This window comes from Myodes glareolus, chromosome 18 (assembly GCF_982192425.1).
Source record: "Myodes glareolus chromosome 18, mMyoGla1.1, whole genome shotgun sequence".
Classification (NCBI taxonomy): domain Eukaryota; kingdom Metazoa; phylum Chordata; class Mammalia; order Rodentia; family Cricetidae; genus Myodes; species Myodes glareolus.
This window is the reverse complement of record NC_142043.1, coordinates 58,683,887-58,704,228: the sequence shown is the minus strand read 5'-3', so window position 1 is coordinate 58,704,228 and position 20,342 is coordinate 58,683,887. Positions and strand designations below refer to the sequence as shown.

At 38.0% G+C, this 20,342-nt stretch overlaps 1 protein-coding gene across 2 annotated transcripts in view; it reads right to left on the bottom strand.

Annotated features, from left to right (window-relative positions):
* Pcdh15 (protocadherin related 15) overlaps positions 1 to 20,342 on the bottom strand; it is a 1,307,054-nt gene that overhangs the window by 763,894 nt on the left and 522,818 nt on the right. For both annotated transcript variants that reach the window (XM_085679751.2, XM_087898231.1), the window contains exon 3: positions 2,078 to 2,126. The gene's annotated coding sequence lies outside the window, so the exon portion shown is untranslated. The remainder of the gene's footprint in view (positions 1 to 2,077; positions 2,127 to 20,342) is intronic.

Sequence of the window (20,342 nt, the reverse complement as noted above, 5' to 3'; positions counted from 1 at the left end):
AAAGGTATAGACTGAGTCCTCGGCTTGTGCATGTTCACATTCTTCTCCTGAAAGTCTGTACTCAGTGTTGAGCATTCAGAAATCATAGGTTTATTCCTTCTGTTGTCCTTCAATACACATCTGTGGTTTTCCCAATTCCACTACCATCATTCTGGCCATGGGAATTGGCAAGCATTTGAGTACACAGCTGGAAGATTATAAAGGATGGGCAGCGAGCCTTGGGCAGACTGTCAAGTGATCTTCTTTTGATACTTTGGCAATGACCTAAGAGGCCGGGGACAAGTTCAACATCTGAGTGACCTCACCACTGGCATTTCTTTTTTTATAAATGATGACCTGAAATGAATATGTGTTCCTCTATGCATTCTTTTCTTGCTCAGGAATTATTGTTTACCTTCTGTTTTATAGTTCTTTTGTGTATGTGTTTTAATTGAAAGACATTTTGTTCTTTTTGTTATTCATTAACTCAAGGATAAAGAGAATATTTAGTTTCTATTATTTTGAAGGAAATATCACAAGAAATTAAATTAACTTAGTCAAGAGATTTTTTAAATTATACCTATTTACTTTGTAAAACCATATGTAGTATTGTTAATGAATAAGCCCCAAGGTAGATAAAAAACGCAGAACATTATTTTTAAAATAACAAAACAACTGGCACAGCACAAAGAGTTTGTTATTTTTTTTACTTAACTTTGAAGTTAGCTTGTCTATATTTATTTAGGGATGTAAAAGTAAAGCATTCCCATCTAATTTCATACCCCCTCCAAATCCACAGGCGAACACAAGAGAAACAGCTGAGAACCCAAAATTTGAAAAGATTCCAAATTCTCCTGCCCAGATGTCTAGTTCTTTGAAAGTTCTAATGCAAACTAACTCAAAAAAGCATGACTGAAATACCAAGCTCTGATTTTTCTTCCTTGATTTACTTAGCGTAAGAAGCAATCAGCTTCCCATGCAAAAGGGAAGCTCCACTGCATGGAACCAATCTCATTTATAATAAAAACCCATCACTTCAGGAAGACCTATTCCTAGCCTTCCTCTCCTTCAGTGCTTCTGAATACTAAGACCTGAAGGGTGGCATTTTGGACCTGCTCTTTCTCTTTCTTCCCTTTTTACAAACGCTCAAGCAGAAACCCCAGAGAACTGTGATGGAATGTGTCTCTTTGGAAGAAGGCACAGACGAGCAGATGCATACAGCAAAATATTTTGTCTTAAAGCTTTTCTAACTATGATATACAAAAATATACAATGACTAAATCATTAGCATATAGTCAGGGAATATCCAAATTCATTCCATAAAGGTCAATATTTTTCCAATTTAGGTAAAAGTTAAACACTGAGAATTAAGACCTTTAAAGATATAAGAGACATATTTTTAAACTGAACACACAAAGAACCATGATTTTGCGCTGATTTTTATAGCATTATGAAATTCATAATGTGGCTTATTTCTTTTCTTTTTGGATAAATGTAGACAGACACATAAATACTAGGTAAATGCATCCATGCTAAAGAAATTATAGGCAGATAATTGATATATAGATAATAGATGTTTAAAGATAAATAATATTGTTGGAGGGATAGATTTTACAGAGAGACAATGATAAATGATGAATAAATAGACACATTATTGATAGATGATAGAGATGTGATAGAGAAATTATATATACAAAATAAATAAATGATGAATGATACATAAATAGAAAGATGATACTCAAATGACAGGTGAATGGATATATAGATAGAGGATTAAGACATAGATGATTACTGATAATAGATAAATGATATTCACAGATGATAGATGACAGATAGGTTGATGATCAATCAACCACTACATAAGGGTTGATATATGAAATTTCCCTAGAAAGTCATTGTTGTAAGCATTGTAACTTTTCTTCACACAGTTTATATAAAGAACAATAGAAGCAGACATAGATCTTAACTGTGTTTTCGGTGTTTTAATCGGAAAACAACCACCAATATTTGAAAGAATACAAAATACAGATATGGCTTCAATTTTAAGACCAATGAAGTTTGAAATTCTTACATAAATGTAAATTAAAGCTGACTTTACCTTGTTCATAGAGCAAAAGGGAGCATTCAGAGCATAACAGTGCAAGTTCCTGCAAACAAAAGAAACAATTAAGTCCAAGATGTTTGCAAACTCAAAGAATAAGAAATTAATTGCCGACTCTTAAATATTTCTTTATAAATCCTAGGACTGTTACTTTTTTCTCTACAAGTTATCAGATACAAAACTCAGTGTGTATGTGTGTGTGTGTGTGTGCGTGTGTGTGTGTGAGATTGAGAGATAGAGAAAGATATACATACAGGGACACACACACACACACACACACACACAGAGAGAGAGTTTGAATGGTGTTGCATATGTTTAAATGGTATTTAAATGACCTATTCACTTAGTTTTGTTATCTGTTGCTTGTAGGCCCAGGAACTGGTTCTATTTGAAATTTGAAATCCTTCAAACTTTATAGAAAGCTTGGAAATGACGGACCATGGTTAGATTTGTTGAACTAGATATTTTATTAGAATAAGCAATATGGATATCTGAGTAATATATTAGTCATACCCGAGTAATAAAGTGATATCCAGAAAAAAGTTCATATTTGTACAAATTCACATTGTATAGTTTGTTAAAAAATATAAGGGTGATGCTTTTCAGACTGCTATAATTTTGAAGAAGGTAGAAATACTTTTTTGAGTCAAATAATTGATTTGTTGATTATTTTATGTTAATTTCACATCTTCTCATTAATTTATATAATACTTTTAGTAATATGTATGTGCACATGAGTCCATAGATATGTGCACACGAGTGCAGGTCCCTGCAGAGTCCAGAGCTGGAGTTACAGTCAGTTGTGAGATGCTTGGGTTAGATGCTGGGAACCTCACTCATGCTCTCTCCAAGAGAGGCACCTGCTCTTAACCACTGAGCCACTTCTCCAGCCTCTGATTTCAAATATTCAAAACCATAAAATTTGCTTCTTTGCTTTGGAAACAAGACAGGTGAGCTAATAGTGTTTACGAGGTCGAATTTCCAGCATCCGTCCTGCACATTCTGTGCTTTGGAGAGTTATTGCAGCAGCATGCTCCATCTCTCCTTTACCATCAACATATGTATGGCCCTCCATTTATACAGAACAAATTGTGCTCCATGTTCATTCACACAGTATTGCCGCGCGCACCGCGCCCGCTGGTCTGCGCTCTAAGCGCTAGAATCCAGTTCACAGGCTGGAGGTTGAGGAAACACACGCAAAGACAGACCAAAACACGGACCTCCAATCACTGGTACAAAGGCCTTTCTTTAATAGCACCATGGAGGCTTACTCTGCAGTCAATGGCCAACAGGTGAAAATCCCATCCTCTGATTCCCCAGGCAAAGCACAGCTTTCAGTAACTTCAATTAGAAGGCTCTAGTAGGGAAGAGCAGCTGAAGGCCAGGAACCCAATTGTTTCCAACACTGTATACCTGCTTCAGTAGAATTGGGGCATTTGAAAAAGAATATAAAAATGAGGTTAAACAGTTAGATCCCGGTCAATTTGCAGATGTTAATGTGAAAGCAAAGTCACTCATGCTGAAGTGAGAAGAGATGCAGCCAGGTCATCACAGAGGTAGAAGGGTGTGTGGGGATTGAGCCCGTGTTTGGAAGCAGAAGAGGATCTCCTGAGAGTTTTGATTAAGGACATGTAGCCCATTTAGGACAAGATATGGATGAGTTCTGTCATTGAAAGTACCATTGCCATTCAAGAAATTATTCCATGGGAGAAACTCAGTCAAGCTCCGGCAAATAGTCTGCTTGCGAGCTCATAATACTTGTGGAATGACCTGAATCTAAAGTGGAAGAGAGGTGTATCCTGACACATTGAGATGATGCTAAATTCTGATGCACAAGTCATTTCCCATAAGATATTTGAATTTTTATACACTTATTGCTCTACACAATTTTTACTCATTACAGGATACACAACAAATGTTCATCTGGGATCCACTGATGTTTGATTTCCTCCTTAACTATCAACGGTGACAAGAATGGACTTCTAATTTCATACATTCACTGTGGGAGAGGTGGTAGTTATACTTCATGATTAAAGACATGTTTTGGAGATAATTTTCTGTCACTGAGTCCTACATGAACTTAAACTCATTTTGGCTCTGCCTTCAAAGGGCCGGGATTGCATATGTACACCCAATTAGTTCATAATTAAAAATTATTTACTAAGCTTCTATTTGTACTTTTGTAGAGCTTTAAGCCAAAAACAACAAAAAGGCCACACCTTCCAGGTATATATTTCATTAAAATACACAAATTTTATAAATTCTTAAAATTTTCAAGGCAAGATTCTTTAACTGGTACTTTGAAAATTTCATATGTTCTATGTTTATCATATTCAGCACTCTGCCATCTCCTCTAGATTCACTTCCACTCCTCAGCCCACCCCAACTTTGAGTTGAGTTTTTACTTTTTTCCATAAATCCACTGAGTAACATCACTGTCGCCCATATACTCTTCGGTGTGTACATTCACTAGAGGATGTAACCTACCAGAGGTCAAACCTTTAAAAGAAGCTAAATTTCCTTCTGCTGACAGGCTCCTCAATGAGGGGTAGGACACCATGACCACCATGCTGGGATTTCTTATGCATACTGTCATAGCCCCTGTGGCTTTATTTATACAACTGTGCTTTTGAGTCTAGAAAACAGATACCTTGTCGTCTTCCACTCTGGGCCTTACAAGCTTTCTTCTCCCTCTTTATTTTTAACCCTGACCTAAGAAGAAGAGTGTGTGATAAAGTTTTTTTTTTTTTTACAAGAAGGGACAATATATATATATATATATATATCCTTTGTTAGGGCATCTAGAATATATTGGTAAATAAATTTTTTAAAGATTGTGCATGTAGGGATAATGTCTAGTGTCAAGATATAAAAAGTATAAAATGAACACATATAAGTGATATATACTATTAGGGAGTGACAGATTCTAACAGGAAAAAATGTCAGTGGTGGAAAAAATTGTGGAAGGAACTTGAGATACTGAATGGGCAGACTAATAAACTAATAAACATTTTAGTTTTTTAAGGAAGGACACTGACTAAGTTAGTGATGTAAATTAAACTAATTGCAAGTCTCTAAGAACCAAGGTGGTTATATCCTACACCAAAAATATTTGACATTTTGCAATCCATTGATTTCTTCTGTATCACCTTTGACATTAAAACATTGTTACCACTTCTAAAACCACAAATGAATCAGTAGAATAGGTCCTGATTTGTTTTTAGCAAAGATTCACAGATAGCAACAGAGAGAATCGTGGTACGTATTTAGTGTCAGTTCCAATATTTTATATGATGTGGACCACATCCTAAAGTTTAATTCAATTAAAAATTAAATCAAATTAACCTAAAAACATTGCACCTCACTCCCAATATGATATTTTTCAAATATATTTCAATATCATGAATATGAAATTAACCTACCTGACTTTCATCATGTAATTAAGGAATTAAGAAAATCCAAGTCATCACATAACTCTCTAGTTGTTTGAGAAATTATGAAAAAATATACCTGAATTTGATAGCAACTGCCGGATCATTGCTGCCTTTGACTCTCTAAACCCAGTGGTGAATTGGTTAGCATGCCATGAGCACTGACATTGTAGATTGTGTCTACCTACACAGCCTAAGAAATCAACCCCCAATCTATGAACTTCCTCTGGTATCCAACTGCTTCCTCCACGAAGAAGCAAGACCTCAGGCGAATGCCTTCATCTTTAGTTGAGCTGGTGTGGGAGGGCATAGAAATCAGCAAAGGAAAAGGGGAAGCAGTGCATGAGTCCCAGACTGTGTGTGTCTCTTCCTGACCCTGATGGGATGAGAATGAAAGCAGGCCACAGCAGTCTTCTGAGATCAGATGCTGGCTTCCTTTGGTACAGTTTTCCCATGTTTATAAGCTTCATACGCTGATTAGGAAAGGAGCCTCAAATCTAAGTCAGAGTCCTCTTTTAAGTCAGAATCCTCCTTTAAAAAGCATCCCATGCTGGAGAGATGGCTCAGTGGTTAAAAGCACTGCCTGCTCTTCTAAAGGTCCTGAGTTCAATTCCCAGCAACCACATGGTGGCTCACAACCATCTGTAATGACATCTGGTGCCCTCTTCTGGTCTGAAGGCATGTTTAAAGGTCAAATACTGTATACACAATAAATAAATATTTTTAAAAAAGCACTCCATGCTCTCTCAGTGTGAGAAGGATTCTCTCATCTGAATCTGGACGTTTGACATGTCAGAGAGCACTGTCAATTTCTATCGGTGAGACGCTGAGGCACCCCACTAGAACCATTGTGGCTCTGTAGTGACTGATGCTCATCATGTGTCCTGTAGAAGGATAGTAGAGTGTGCTAGCCCCAAGACTTGGGAGTCCTGAGATCCTTCCCCTGTGACCAGGCTGTGGCCCACTGTCACTTGCAAATTCAAAGTTTTGCAAAGTGAAATCAGGACACAAACACTAGTTTGATCAACAGGGAAATATTTTCATCACTTACTATCAAATTTTTCTGGAATAAATGGCCTAAAACATACTTAGAAAATAATTAACATTAAAAGAAATTAGTTTTCTCTCATCAGTCATTATTTCATAATGACATGTGTGAAAATCTTCATATAATTACTAATAACATTTACTAAATGTTCCTGGTGATAAAATCTAACTTAAAAAATTTTTAGTCGTTATGATAGCAAATATTCTCCATCCAGCTGTTAGAATCATAGTCAACTGATGGTTCAGTATAATGAAAGCAAGTTACCAAAAACTTCTTCTGTCAACTATAGCATAGTAATTAGTTATGCCTTCTAACTTGGTACTGAGTGGCTAAACTTAATTAGCCTTAAATAGCTCATATTTAAAAAAATAGTTCATATTTAATGCAGCATAAAAGAAATGAATGTACATGTGGGGTTTTTTTGTCAACATATTTCAAGCAAATAAAACAGAATTACTTCAGACCAGATGGGCAGATGGTCTTGCCAAAAGAGGCATCAAATTTCAGTCCAGGGTGTCCATGGTGTTTTTGTTAGCATTTCTATTGCTGTGATAAAGACCATTATCAAAAGCAGCTTGGGGAGGCAAAGGTTAATTTCAGCTTACAATTCAGGTAAACTCCATCACTGATGAAAGTTCGGGTAGGAACTCAAATCAGGAACCAGGAATCAGGAACTGAAGCAGAGCTATGGATGAAGGATGCTTGCTGGCTTGTTCATCATGGGGTCCTCCATTAGCTCTCTTATACAGTGCAGGACTGCCTGTGTAGGTGAGGCACTATCCTAAACTCCCATGGGCTGTCCACCCCTGCCAATCAATAATCAAAGCAATACCCCACATATTTACTACAGGCTAATTGTGTAGAGGCATGCCTCAACTAGAAGTCCCTCTTCACAGGTTTGTCTACACTAGTATTGAGTTGACACCAATCAACGAACACGCAGTGAAAGCAGAGGACCCTGCCTATCATGGTCACCTTCTATTTTGGATGTATAAGGTCTCTGAATATCTGTGCTTTGTCTAATGTGTCTAGATATTCATTATCAGAACAACAAGGAGAGATCATGGGTTTTAAGACCACTTACACATGTGCTTGTGATGCATTTTGCACTGAGTAAGTGATGTTGGGTATGTTGCTCCATTTGCTTAAGTCGCAGCTTCTTTTGTTCATATTGAGGAACTTGCATTGTACACACATACATATATACACACATACACACATACCTGATCCAGCCAAGAAATGTTACTTTTATCTCTTATCAGTCTTACCTGGCTAGATATCTGAGTATTTATTGCCTTTCTCTTATTTAAATGAAAAAGAAAAAGAGTGCATTTCATCAAAAGCTTGGTGGGTGGTAAGAAAGAGAGAGAGTTAAAGCAAGTGACATCACCAGAGTACAATGAACATGACAGTAAGTCTTGTGTGGGAAGTCATTCCATCACACACACGCACACACACACACTCACACACTCACACACACACACACACACACACACACACACACACACACACACACACCAAAAACCAACCGACCAAACAAACAAAAAAATAAGAACCATGACTCCATTGAGACTGGAATGCCAGTCATGGCGAGTGTTAAGAGCACAGCCCTACTCACTATTTATATTGTGAGTTGAAACTGATATGTGTGTGTTCTCTGATTTACAAATGCACACCAAATCCCCATCCATTCAGACTCCCAAAGTTTATGAGCTGGAACACAAGTTGTTATCCCTTTTAGTATTTGCCTATTTAGGCTGAGCTTGTTATTGTGACTGCAAAATGAAATAAAATAAAATAAGAAAAATAGAAACAGGACAAAATGTAGGTGTTAAACAAAATCATTTCTACGTAAATCTCAGGATCAGGACTCAGGGCCATTTGCAATAGTTATTTAAACAGAGTTAACAAGTCAGAAGACTGAGTGGAGTATCCCACAGCACCAATAACACAGCAGTTGTCCAGCCAGGATGCACAGTGGCAGCACCAGGCTATTTACTCTCAATGTGTTCTACCTCGTGCAACATCGCCGCTACTACAGCACCTGAAACAGGTACCTTTTTTGGGAGAATATGTGTAGCCTGGTTCTTATTATAACATTGTTCTACTTCTTTTAACAAGACATCAAGGTCCTCAGTATATTGCTTTTATTGAATTCAATACATGTCAAGGAAGTAATTTCACACTCGAAAATTAAAGATAAAAGCGAAGTGGAACCATAGAACATTGCCCCTTGGGTTTTGTATCTCTTCTTTTAATTTGAGATTTCAAAATTACTGCATGTTTGTCTTTGAATCATATCCAATGTTATTATATTTTTAAAATATATTAATTTAAAATTTTAAACCTAGATCTTAGGGTTTAGAAAAAGTAAAAGAGGTAACTTCTGCCCGTTTATGTAAGTATGAACCATTAAAAAATACATCCATCAGAATTTCATATCTATCTACACAAAAACAGAAAAAGGAGTTTAACTCATTACAACTTCAATATTAATATCACAAACTGATATTGATTTTCACGAATTATAAATATTTGCTATTCCTCATTTAATCTAGTCTAAGTTCAATGGTATGATATGACATATTTCACGCTGAAAAAATGTATATAGTAAGATCAAAAATAAATCCTTGACTCTATGATGCTTCTATGGAAAACTGTGATGAGAGCAAGATGAAGAAAGAAGCTAGGCATGGTGATTGATGCCTGTAACTCCAGCAGTCTAGAGGCTGAGGCAGGAGGATCATTGCAACATCAAAGTCAGTCTGTGCTATGAAGTTAGGAACTTCCTCAAAAACAAAGTAAAATGAGAAAGATCTCTAACCTTCCCCTGACTTTAGTGTAGACTATGACTCTGGAGCCCTTGATGTGAACTCCACTGAAGATGAAACCCAGCCAAATGGATACATGGAGAATGTTTTCTTTTGCTTGTCTCTGTACTTTACCGTCTCAGTTCAGCAAATGCACTTTCAGCCTTTACCATTATCTATACCCTGCTTTAGACATTGTGGATCATTAGGAAGTTCATGAGGAAGTCAGATATGGAAGCACAGACCTATAATCCTCCTACACTGGAGAGACTGGGGTAGCAGGCTCACACATTTGAGGCTAACTGACATGAATATGACTTCCAAGATGTCCTGGCCTACAGAATGAAATTCTTTCTCAAAACAAATAAACAGTATATAAAAAGAGGATAACATGGGAGAAATGAGAGCCCTGTTTTGAAATTGGTTCTTATAACAATTATGATTTTTTTCATTTTCATAATAATCTCAATCTGTTACATTTTCTATCATTATACTAGAAAGCAGAAATTAGGATCAATCCTTCACAATCTTAAGAGAAATCCAGCACATTGGGTATTGAAAATGGTCCAATAATCAAATAAACTGCGGGAAAACTAGCTTCCGAGTACAGGTCTTGTCATTAATCATATTACATAGTTTCTGGTTTGATTCACTGTTGCTATGGTAAAACACTGGCCAGCTTCAACTTGGAAGAAAGGTACTTATTTTAGCTTAAAGTTATAGAGGACCATCGCGGGAGGCCAGGCAGAATTTCAAGGCATAAACTGAAGAAGCAGAGATCTGGAGGTACACGGAGTTTACAAGCATGTTCTATCAAGTCCAACACTCAAATGTATTTCCTTTATATTTTCTCTTGATCAAGGTTATAAAATAATATCCTCAAATGGATGCCAGTTTAACCCTTTTTTATTAATTTTTAAATTTATTTTACATACCAACCACAGTTTCCCCTTCCTCTTCCCTTCCTATTCCTTTCTCCCATCTTCCTTCTTCCCACCCCTATCACTCCTTCTCACTACCATTCAGAAAGGGTAAAACCTCCCATGGTCCCATGGGAGTCAACAAAGCCTGGCATGTCAAGTTAAGGCAGGACCAAGATCCTCCCCTCTGCGTCAAGGGTGAACAAGGTATGCCATCATAGGGTATAGGTTCCAAAAAGTCAGCTCATGCACCAGGGACAGGTCCTGATCCCACTGCTAGGGGCTCCACAAATAGACCAAGCTACACAACTGTCATCTACATGCAGAGGACCTAACAGAGAGGCAGAATAATGAAAGAGATATCTTGAAAGAGGGGGCCATTATGGGGCTAGCCAGTTTTAATACTTGGAATGTTATTGCTATATTTTATCATCATAAACATATACAACTATAATTGTATTTCTCATTATTGAAATCCACAGTGTTAGTTAATGTGATGAATTCATTTGAGAAATTATGGGTTTAGCTGATAGAGTTCTCAAGCACTCTATCAAATATATGAAATCCCACACTGACACGTTTTTCATGTTTCTTTTCATTTATCATGTAAGGAGTTAATTAGTTGACCTCTTGACCGTTTTATAGAGTACGGCAATAACTCAGATCATGCTATGTTACTCTTGCAAACTGTAAGAAATGACAAATCCTAGGACAGTCCCAGGATGTGAGAAGACAGGCTTTTCAAAAAACTAGGTCATGAGAGCATCTTGCTCTAATCCTCAGAACACCAGGCAGACTTGGCTTTTAAAAATGAAAACAGGGTTCCTGTGTCTCCTATGGGAAAGAACTAGATGGAATCCTCAATTCGTACAAAATTAGACTTCTGGCACTAGGCTGCATGAATGTCCTGGGTGCAAAATTTGCTCCCTTTTAACATTTCATTTGAAAGCAATAAGCGCCTCTAATACAGCAGATTAACCGATTTACTTTCTAAATATGCTCAGATTTGTTTTCTAAATATATTCAGATTACATTAAGTTGGTTAATCTCACTGAGGCCCACGTCTGATAACACTGTAACATACAAACTTTTACACAGGAGGATGACGCACTCAGGGGTCAAACCCTGTCACTCGAAGGTCAAACACAAGCTTCCTTCTAGTATTAAGCCACCAAGGACTTAAACCTGTGCTAAACAGGAGAGAGAAATCAAAGCTTAGTAGCTCTGGGATTTCTCAGGCAGCAAAGAAAATCAAGGGTCAGAGCAGTAATTAAATCATGCAAGGTTACTCGGATCACTGGGGCTCTGCACTGGGCACCCAAGAGGGCTGCTGTCTGTTTCACCTGAATTTTCTTTTCAGATCTAGCCCTGTCTGAAAGGGGACAGCAATTGATAGATTCTTCTAGTATCCTTCTTATCTTAGTAAAACTTCAACAATAAAACATACATTTCTGTTCTGAATAAAGGCATTCTCTGAGCTTAAACTTAAGGGCATTAATGAACAGAAGCCCACACAGGTACATACTAAGTAAAAATAAAAATAGAGAATTTCAGATTTCTGAATTTGTTTGAGAATTCCATGACATGATGCATACAGAATACATAGCCTACTCTTCACTTCTTTAATTATCAGAGGCAATACCTCTCCAGCATTTCCTTGTCCGTTTATTTGAAAATTAACGCAGAACAGAACTGGAAAGGGTACAAAATATTTTTTTGGTATCACAAAAGATTATTAAGCATATTGCTTTGCAAGGGTAAGGAATGCTGATTTTTAAAATAAGGTGTACCCTTGGGTAAAGAATGGCTTATAGGAAGTACTTAGTGATCACTGATTCTATGTGGAGTCTTATGTGACCAGGCATGTTGAGAAAAAGCCACAAGTCCATAATCAGCTCTGTCTAGGAAGCCACAGACTCTAGTTCCTATTATCAAAAAGCCTATAGTGAGTAAAACCCTCTTCTTTTCACGAGGCTCGCCGGTCCTAAAGCGCAGGTAGTAGCCCTAATAAGTAGTCTTCCCAGAGACTGGTGCGTCTTCTGCAAATTGGAAGTATGCAATAAACGTGAATGTAGCCGCCATGGAAGGGCCACAGACCTTAGTGGCTCTGCAGGGTGCCATGTAACCTCTCATATTCTTCCTTGGACAAGTGTGCCAACACTCTCCATTTGCTTCTCATGGCAAAAGTCACCAGGAAATAGGACAGGGGTGATCCTTTTCTATGACTGTGCATTGCAGGGCATGGGCTGCAATACTGTAATTCAAATGTATTTTTTCTCTTGGGAAAAAAATGGATGCTATTACCAAGCATGAAAGCCTTGATAATAGAACTTGAGGATAATGAATGTATAATACATCATGTATATTATAGCATGCTTCCTGCAGAGAAAGCTCTGAGTTTTTCCAAGCAAAACTTACATGCCTCTCTTATTCTCTTTTGGTCTCTAGAATATATTGAGAGAAACACAAACAGCAGAGCAACCATCTCCCCACAAAATATGAATCTCCTCAGACACTTGGGCATGTTCACTTTTGAAAATTATTGCCCAAAGAGTGAGTTGTGCTGGGACAAACACTTCCGTTTCTGCTTTATTCCATTTCTGGGTTTTCTGCCTTGACTGCTGCCCTTTGAACCACTGCACATTGACTATAGTTACAGTTCTTGCTGTCGTCGTGAGGGTCTTGAGAACATTGTTTCTGTAGCGATTTCATTGTTTGAGAGTCTGCCCTCTCTCTATTTCCATCCCATGCCCACTCCATCTTCGTTTCCTTTTGTGTTGAGACAGAGTGTTGGTATGTAACCCAGACTGCACTCAAACTCACCATGTCCCTCATTCTCCCGGAGGCTGGCAACATTAGCACATGCCATAATGATAATTTGATTTGACCATAATAAACCCTTCTTGTCGAGTTTTCCCAGTAAAAGCATGAGGTCATGTTCAGCCCTGGGGAATCAGAGCCCCAGATCCTCTCTGGAGAACTTGATGGGAGTTCTATGACTGGAAAGAAGCTGACCTAGGGCTCATTGGGGTTTCCAAAGCTGCATGAACGTCACCAACACCTGCTTCTGCAAAGTCTTCCCTTTCACAGGTGGGGACATTACAGTCTTTGGAAGTCACAGCTATGCCGACGAAGACCAGAACAAGATGAGTTATGAATGATGCTGATGGTTCTTATTTTAAAGCATCACAGTCTCCATTTAACAGCCTGCCTCATTAGGGGAAATATATATTTCTTACCCCATCATTGAATATAATAAATTACTATCTCATCAACCTGAGTGCCTGAAATGCTGCCTTTGAAAGGTTAACCGTGATGCTCAGGAGTGACAGAGCGGCTGCTCTCCTTCCGCGTGTGGTATTTATCAGGATCAATCGACCTCACTGCCACTTCCATGGGTCTTTATCGGATTCTCCCCATTTTACCAGATTCCCTTGCTAATACCTGTCATAACATCTTACCCTGATTTTTATCTTCAGTTCTCAGATCAAGGCAAAAATAAATAGGTTTTGATTAGATATTTGTTGAACATAGACATGGACGAACAAACAAATCTTAAGTAAGTGGCAGTGAACAGGATCCCTGGCTTTTGCCCGTCAGTAATGCGATGAGGTCGGACATCCTCAGCCTCCGCAGTCTAGTTTGGTTAGGACAGGCCAGTCCACGCCATTTCTCTTCAAACCTGAGTAAGAGCTGTTAGGTAGCTCAGAGCTCAGAGAAAACAAATAGGTGTGCGCAATTAGAACCATTAATGAATACTGATACAATACATCTGCACTTGTACCAATTCTTTTAGATTCCGTTTTTGTATTCTCGTTTTTCTGGCAGATCCATTCTTCAGCTAGTCCCTCAGTTCAGATAGCACCCTAGGCATGTGATTTTCACAGAAGGACCTTGTTTCTCGTGGCCATTGTTTCTGAAGTAAGAGAAGCCTTCAACACAGAACACAATGAAGCTTCTCTCAGATGGGTGTCTGTTCAGAGTAAATTTTGCTAGAAATGAAAAGCTTCCTGTACCCTTACTGACTCAAAGGAATTTGACTAGTGATTATAAATGAACACCAAGGGATGGGGAGGTATGTAGATTAACAAGTAATATAAGATACTGCTCTCAGAGGCAACTCCTTTCCATTGAAAGAATGACAGGTACAAAGCCTAAGATTCTCCCCAGAACTGCCAGTATAAGCAAATGTAGGTGGAGCTACAAAAATCCATGTCAAGGATTTGTCAGAATATATTTATTCATGGATACATAACAAGGTAAATAGTTGCTGTGGTTCTCCATTTTTCCCGGTGGTGAGTGAAACCAGCAGTCTGATCTGCCATCAACATACGAGAGAGCAAGCAGTTGCCCCCAATTTCCTTTAAAGAGGTCATGTGGGCAGGCAAGAAGCCCCACCTTTATGGGTCACATAGCCCTAGGTCATGGGCGGACCGAATACCAGTTACATGCTAGTTGTAATTTAGGTTAAGTATTGGAAGGAGAGAAAATGAAACATAAACATCTGTGTGTTTCCCTGGCTTCACCAGTACCACGAGGCTGGAGCCAGAGAGTTCTTCTGAGCAAAGAATTACAGCAATCAAAAGGGAACTGTGAAGGCTTTTCTCATCCCTACTCATGCACGCAATTGTGCCAATTAAAGTTTGCTAATTAATGAGAGAAAGCCAGTTACAAACTACTACAGAAATTAGAGAAGAATATATTGGAAATAAAACATGAGAAGCACATGACTGACCTCAGACTTTAGGGAACCCCACGCTTCTCAAGACTCCCTGAAATACCCATAGTTTTCTCTGTTTGGCTCAATGAATCTTTTTAAAAATTGATGATTACAAAATAAATTGTGAGCTATGGAAAGAATATGGAAAACATTAAACATGAGAACAAACAAATGAGTCTAAAGAAGAGAGAACTATTAAAATTAGAATTAGAGAAAAAGAAATCCTCTAAAAGCAGTAACCATGAGAAAGTGAGAAAAAGCAAGGTGGAGACTTCACAGCAGTGCAGATGAGGTGACCCGGTTGTTCAGAAATAAGACATAACTGACTTTCCTTGTCCACCAAAGGCTGAGGGGAGTATCTTCAAAGAAGAATAATTCCAGACAAATGGACTGTTTATGTTTTCATAAGCTTTATGATGAGTGTACAGAATAAATTTAGTCATAAATGACAGCAAACCTGAAATGATACTGACTTGGAAAAAATATTGGTGGATATAAACAGGTTTCTAGGACACAGGTGTATGGGCTAAAATAAAATAAATAAAAGAAAGTGTGCATGCCACGAAGTCATGCCATTTTAATATGTTAATTATGATATGAAAAAGCAAGGAAGATTTTTAATTTGTCATATTTTGCCAGCTTGGATTCTGTAAAGTGCCCATTGGATTTAACTATGACCAACCTATTTTCATCATTATTAGTATGATTTCCATTAGTGTAGAAGGTGGATTGGTGTGCAATATAATGATTCTATGTTTTAATAACATTAATTCCATGTCATCTTTCTTGAATCTGTTGAACTCCTTTGTCTCTGTGTCCTTGTAGAGTGAGGACTCTGCCAAGTCCCAATATTTAAAGGAATTTTAGCCTGACGAGTTAGAACAGTATAACACAAATGTTAACTTAGTTAGACTGGACATTGCTTTGGGCTAGAATCTGAGAAGGAAAATTGCAGTTGATGAGAAGCAGGGTGTGCATCTCCCCATTGCCCCATCTCTTGTAAGAGTTTTAATTACAAATACCAGAAAGGAATGAGCAATATCACAGGAGTGGAAGGTGCATGCTGCCTACAGCCAGATTAAATGGAACCCTGAAAAGAAGACTAAAGAGTCCATGTCCAAAGCCTACTTACTGAAGGACTTTGCATCATCTTCTTTCATGAGCACATTTAAAAGCACATGTGAGCAGAGCATCGCAGGGCACACTTGTGAACCCAGGTCTTGTGAATCTGATGAAGGAGGACTACAAGAAACCAGCTTGGGCTACACATCAGTTCAGGCCATGCTTTGAAAATGAAATGAAACCAAATAATATAAATTTTAAAAGGTTTCTGAACATTTGAAACATACCCCAGCAGCTTCAAAGAGTGAATATAACTCTGTCATGATGGAATTAACTCTAGGCCATGAGTCACCATTCCAATACCACTTAGCACAAGAGACTGTACTGACCTAAAAGGAAGTCTTGCTTCTTCCTGAAGGTGTGTCAGTGATGAAATACTTCTAGGAAATTGACATGAGTTGAGTAGAGATATCAACTTCGTAAAACATTTTAATCTGCACATTTAGCTGTAAAGGAGCTCGAAAAAGATACTGACTTTTAAACCCAAAGTTCACAATTGATGTTAAAATGCTTTAGGAAAACCATCGGGTAAAATTAAAGAGATCCGTGTAATCTAATTTTGAAAGATAAGTATTGCTTTAGCTGTTGATGCTGATGTCACGGTTTAAAATTATTTGTCAGTTAATACCTGCTGGAAAAGGGAAAATTCGGTCTTCTCCAATGGAGTGTACAGAGGTAAAAAAACTACTCTGGGGAAGCCCTATGCTTAGAAGTAATATCAACAAATTAAGGTAGTCCTGTATATATATATATATATATATACATATACATATATATACATATATATATATATATATGTGTGTGTGTGTGTGTGTGTGTGTGTGTGTGTGTGTGTGTGTGTGCATTGTTATTATTTTTTCATTGCTGTTGCTTGAGAGAGGGCGAGAGAACATGAACTTGGGAGAGGACGGAGATGGAAAGGAAGAGAGGAACTGGGGGGCACTTGGGGACAGAAAATAATATGACCTTGATCAAAATATATTTTATGAAAAACTTTAACTATATGCTAATTTAAAAAGTACTTGTCAAAGGGGAAGCTATATCTTTTCCATAGTCATATAGCATGGCCTATAGAATAATATAAACATGGATAGTGAGAATTTCACAGAACCCCACCTCTACATGAAAAAGTGGTGGTTGAGAAAGTGAAATCTGTCTTTTACAGGGATGAGCCTCCTGATATGTTATCATATCCCAAATTGTCAACCCTAAAGAAGTAAACATATGAACAACACTAGATAGATAAATTACTACATATTATATATTACACATAATCTACATAAATATTTGTAGTGTGTCACAACAATAATTATAGAAGAAAAGGTCATAGATGTGAGAGAAAGGGAGAGAGGGGGTCATAAATGAAATAAACACAGAATTCTAGTAGAAAATTCTCAAAAATATTTAATTTAAAAATTTATTATTCAACCTAAGATTTCCCTGTTAGTACCAAAATTAAGACTTCTCATCTTTTCAGGAACTTGATGTCAGTGCCACATGTCTTGAGTTTACCGAGTCTCACTGCGGAGATTTATGTCCTTATTCTGATTTTCATACTGGGAAATGTAGTAAACCTCTGTGAGCCTCGGTCCTTCTTTGGGACAATGAAAGATCCCTGAGTCTGTCCTGCTGTGTGATGTAGATAACATCAGACGACAGACAGGAGGTGTTTCCAAAGAGTCAGTTCCCCCTCTCTTTTGCTTTGACAATTAAAATGCCTCAAACTGTATTCACGGCATGCACTGGGACAGACGGGCGTTGAACACTATGCCATTTTCTCTTCTGCCTTCATTTCACAGAACAAGCTGGGAATGCGGTGCTTATCTGAGACAAGCCGTTATGTAGCAAAGAAACATGCCTCAAGAAGGAAACTGATAATGGTACCTAGGGTGTTGCTATGTGCTGTCTCCGAAGCCTTCCCATGAGGCAAGCCAGGGACCATAATAGTGATCATCAAATCATAAACAGCTACAAAGTCCAGGGCATTGTCTCACCACTTGTTATTGTCAAAGCTAGAAATGTGTGGGTAGAAGGGTTGTCTTCACTTTTATCTCTCTACATATCATTATAGGAGAGATGATGAAGAACTCGTCAAAACCAGAGTTCACATCTATACTCTGAAGATAATTTTAGTCTGCACTACTGAAAAACTGATCAATTACTTCCCCACAAATCTACTTTTCAGGGAAAAATGAGTGGATCTTTTCTAAGATGAATGGCTGGGTTTGGTCTGATTTTTCCTCCTCTCCTCTCCCTGCAATGTGAATGCCATAGCTGAAGTTCAGCTCTCACCTGACATCCAGGGGAATCATGCCAGCTTCTGCTGTCATAACATAGATAGCAGCGATAGTCAGCCCCTGTCTAGTTCTGAGATGGGTAAGGCTCTGTGGCTTCTGATTCGTCTCACTACTGAATGAACTGTAAATATCTGCACTTGAGTCTAGCTCAGCTCTTTCCTCGTGTGGTGTTTTCCTCGTGTGGGATTTGTAAGATAGTAAAACTATTGAGAAGATAGCAATGGAAATAATTATACCTCTTTAAAGACTATATGGAATGCAGAAAGGTAGTTTCCAGATCTCTATAACAATGTCTAGGGAAGAATTTGTATCCAGTAGCTAGCTGAAGACTACATTCCAGGTAAGAGATACTTGTTTTTTTCCCTCCGCATTCATCTGTACAATCACTCACTTCTGCTTTCATGAAGTTCTATTTTAATAAATATTTGGCCTGCAGGTAGCTAGAGATAAAAGAGAAAATTGTGGGTAAAATTATATATTTTATGGTGTGATATTGTTTCCTATATTATGTCTGTATAAAGGCCCATATCTGGCAAGTATTATTAGCCTCAAGTAATATTTGTTTTAATAGGCTTATTTAAAAAAATAAAGTAGACAACATTGCACCTATTTTATAAAGGCATTTTATATTGTACATTGTGATGAAATAATCAATCACACCTGCTTTCACAAAGTCGTTCATTCTAAGGAGCATAAAGTACCATTATGCATATTAAGGTGGGACTTTCTATAGCATAGATTTAATCTCTCACTGGTATCGTCATTATTTGAGACCACTGGCAGAAATCAAACCTTTTAAAAGCCAAATTAGACAGATTAATTTTAAATAAATTGAGGCTTCATGTTATTCTATTTATTCTAGTTTTAGAAACAAAGATATTGCTGGGATTTTCCTTAAATAGTGGATATAGGGGACAGTTCACAATGGGCCTCGGCCGGAGGATGGCCACATTCGCAGGAAGAAAGAGCAAAAGGATGGAGAACAGAAATCAGGGCTTCTTTTTATTCCAGGACAAGAAATCTAAGAGCTTCAGAAGAGTGGGGAACAGTCCGGACAGGACATAAGCCTCCTGTGTGACACTTAATCTTGACTGTCAATCAACTGGATCTGGAATCAACTAGGGGCCAAACCTCTGGCTGTTGTCATTCCTCATGGATCTCAAAACCCAACTTCATTAGCCACACAGAGAACAATGAAAACCCCCAGCTCTCTAGGAAACTTTCAAGCCTTTGTCACTAGACTAGAATTGCTAAGGCATCCAGTCTTGTGTACAGGGGAATTATTAGGTTCTCAATTTCTCTATCTATCCTGCATGCCTGGTTGAGTCTACCTAGTCCCTATTATATACGCCAATCTAACATAATTTATTCTCTCTCTCTCTCTCTCTCTCTCTCTCTCTCTCTCTCTCTCTCTCTCTCTCTCCCCCTCTCTCACTTTCTATTTTTCTATTGATCTGTTCCTCTAGAGAATTGTGTCTTATGTCTTATTATAGCTGTACTAGAGAAACATGATGTTAAGTATAAACTGAACATAAGTAATTAAGATGTGTTTGACAGAAAGACAGCAAGTCATAATCAAAATGCACATGTTGGGACTTAGTTTTGGTGCTTCCTAGACAGAAAATCCCAATTTAGAGGACTTGACATTAGTTGATACGCAACAAGGATGTGATGATGAGACACAGTGGACTGAGTTCTTATTTTCCTTAAGCTGCAAACATTGATTATAGGAAATATCAAAGCCAATGTCTAAAGAAATGGGTGACTGCTGCTGCTAAGATCAGAATGGCAGGCACATGTGGTTTCTCGATCTCTTCACTTGTAGAGGAACATTTTATTCCCTTTTGAGTTGGAGACAACCCTGAGGTGAGCATAAATCTCCCGGACTTCAGAAGGATCACAGAGTCCGAAAAC